The 2,955-nt window shown below is 35.7% G+C and overlaps 1 long non-coding RNA gene across 1 annotated transcript; it reads right to left on the bottom strand.

Annotated features, from left to right (window-relative positions):
* Positions 1 to 1,156: 1,156 nt before the first annotated feature.
* LOC126618021 (uncharacterized) lies at positions 1,157 to 2,634 on the bottom strand. The gene is made up of 3 exons (XR_007621626.1): positions 2,526 to 2,634; positions 2,156 to 2,222; positions 1,157 to 1,452 (listed from the first exon to the last, which is right to left on the bottom strand). It is a non-coding gene; the product is annotated as an uncharacterized LOC126618021 (long non-coding RNA).
* Positions 2,635 to 2,955: the final 321 nt, after the last annotated feature.

Below are 2,955 nucleotides of genomic sequence, written 5' to 3' on the forward strand. Positions count from 1 at the left end.
ACTCCTCTCCACCACTGTGGTAGAGGGCCACTTGCTTGCATTTGGCACAAGAGATGAAAAGTAATGGTGGAAAGATTTGAGTTTGCCAATTAGGGAGTGATGCAGTTCACGTAGAAGCTGCAGAGAATAGGAAGGGCCATATTTTCCGGGAAAATATTTTCAGGACTTGTAAGAAAACGAAGGATTCAAACCTAAGGGAACCTTCAAACACACTACCCTAGCACATCATTGTCTATCACAACCAATAAAGGAGAAGAGAGAGAGATAAAACTTTGATGCAACATCAAAATCTGCAGTTATGAAACAAATGAGAGGAAAAGAATGAAGTTATGAAACATTACAAGAACTCTTGTATTAAGTCTTTTACTGAAAAGAAAGGGGTCACCTTTTGTAGATGCAACAATTACTGGTTGACGGTAGCAGCATTTCCATCATCCTCTCCAAACTATCCCTTTTATCTGTAAGGAAGACAAATTATTAATTGATATGCAGAGGGATGATCATGACAGGCACAGAAACTTATTAGTTACACGCCGAGATTATGTCGTTCGACTGATCCATTCGTTAACAAGTCATTTAACTCAAGGATGCCCTTCCAAAGATTGAACCCAAACCCAATTCGGCAGGGATATAGGGAAATAGAGTGATAGCACCCATACTTGGTTTTCCAAAGTGGTTTTAGTTGTCTTTCGTTGCAGATTTCATTTTCAAAAACTAATCTTTCTTTAACAATCCTTACTGTTCTAAGCATGCAATGACACAGTCCAAAATTCATACAAAAACTAATTTTCCACAATAATAAGTTTATATTAACTCCAATCAGATTATAGGAAAACGGTTGATATGTACAGGGAAAATTAGAGGACAACCGACAACACCATTAAGAATGATCATGACAACTGCACATTTGTCTTGTTCAAACTACCCTTGAAATCCACTAAATCTTATTTTGGTACTAACAACAGACTGCATCACAGATATTCTAAAGATACACTAAACACAAAAACCAGAAAAGACCAATTTAAAAAGTTGAGCCTTTGTATAACGGTGTGGGTTTGAATCTTGTCTGTAGCTAATCTAACATCTAATCTAACAAAAAAAAATCAAAATTAAAAAATATGAATTTTAAGTATTCAGAATTATTGCTAGAAGTATATAAATCTTTCAATGGGAGTTATTGGGACTCCAAATGGTCGTTTTTATGTTTCAAATTTATAAAAACACAATTGCACTCACTATTCACAATATTCGTATCAATAAACCGTACATAAACATGGAAAAAGAACATGATTTCAAACAGTTATATTTTGAGAATGTTAATAACACTTCTCATCCACGTCTTTCAAACTGTTACATCTCGACCCCAGTCTTTCTTGTACATTAGGCTCCCTGTCCATGTCTTCATTGGAGGTATCCTTTTAGTCCACTCTACTTTCATCAAAACGACTTGCACTAAACTCAACAATAATAAAAGATTTAGGTGAGCCTGTGAATTTCACAATGTCATGAACAAAAGTATACGAAAACGAAATGCACAACAACAGTAATCATGTTGCAAACAGCATAGCAACACAAACCTACGGATAACTTAAATTGGTTCCTGAGCATGAAGATATGTAAGGTGCAAAAATGAAAAAATGATTGTATATTTGCAGAAAGAAAAGCAGTCATTACCCGAATACCTCTCAGTTTCCTGGAAAGACGCACGAATTAAGAGCTGTAAAGGGTCACGTCCATCTTGTCCAAAATTATGTCTCTTGGTTTATGTATCACTGAAGCTTAAAACTTTCAAACTGGAACGCTTATGGGGTGAGTTTCTTGGTTGAGAGTATATGGATTGGACAAAATGCAAAATGAGGTGTATTGGTTGTGCTGAATGTTTTGACCCTTGATGATTACTATTGAACACTGCAGTTAGGATTTCTCATCAATCACTATAAACAACAACAAAACATTTTTCCACTAAGTGGGGCCAGCTGTATGAATCCTAGAACGTCATTGCACTCGGTTTTGTACCATGTTTTCTGGTAGAACTTGGGCTTAATTTAATTTAGATTATTTCTAATGGGAATACATTCTTTCATTCCTGGAATCCACAAAGCTATGAATTTGAAATTTGCAGTAGAAAAAGAAGTCATGGGAGCAAACGGCAAACCTGAGGATCTCGGATTCATCGGAAGAAGTGGAGTAGTCGATGGTCCAGAGCCGCAAGTAGGAGATTCCTAATTACAGCAGTAAATGGACAATGTAAACAAAACAAATCTAAAAACAAACACATAAGATAATTGGTACTCTGTTAAAACGAATAGTGGGGAAGAACACCACAACATAATTCAAGAATGTGCCAGCAAAAGGGATCCAATTGAATGATGGGAATATCCAATTCAAATGTCTTACCAACGCCAGATAATTAAATCCACATCCAAAATTAAAATTGACGATAAACAGAACCTAATTTAGCTTAAGGTTAAGTTTAAGATTCAACTAGAGCCCAATCTTCAAGGACAAGATTTCAAAAACATTACCTTTGAGCCAGACCATGAATATGATGGTCATTATTTTGACTTGTAGCTCTAACACTACTTCACTCGAACACCCCAGAAAAACAGATGATATGTACAGGGAAAATTTGTGGACGACTGACGCCATTAAGAATGATCATGACAACTGCGCATTTGTTCTGTTTAAACTACCCTTGAAATCCACTAAATTTTATTTTGGTACCAAAGATACACTAAACACAAAAATCGGAAAAAACCAATTTAATCCGTCATTGCTCAAAAACCCATCTAATTGATGCCAAATTAATGAAAACAAAACCCACATCCAGAATCCTAACAAAAACTGAGACTTAATCAATTGATGGTTCAAAGATCTATTTAGGATTTTGACGATGGAACGCGCGAGAAGTCGGAATTTAAAATTTTCGAATTGAATTACGGTAAACGTAAGTGG

The sequence above is a fragment of the Malus sylvestris genome, chromosome 4, assembly GCF_916048215.2.
Source record: "Malus sylvestris chromosome 4, drMalSylv7.2, whole genome shotgun sequence".
Classification (NCBI taxonomy): Eukaryota; Viridiplantae; Streptophyta; class Magnoliopsida; order Rosales; family Rosaceae; genus Malus; species Malus sylvestris.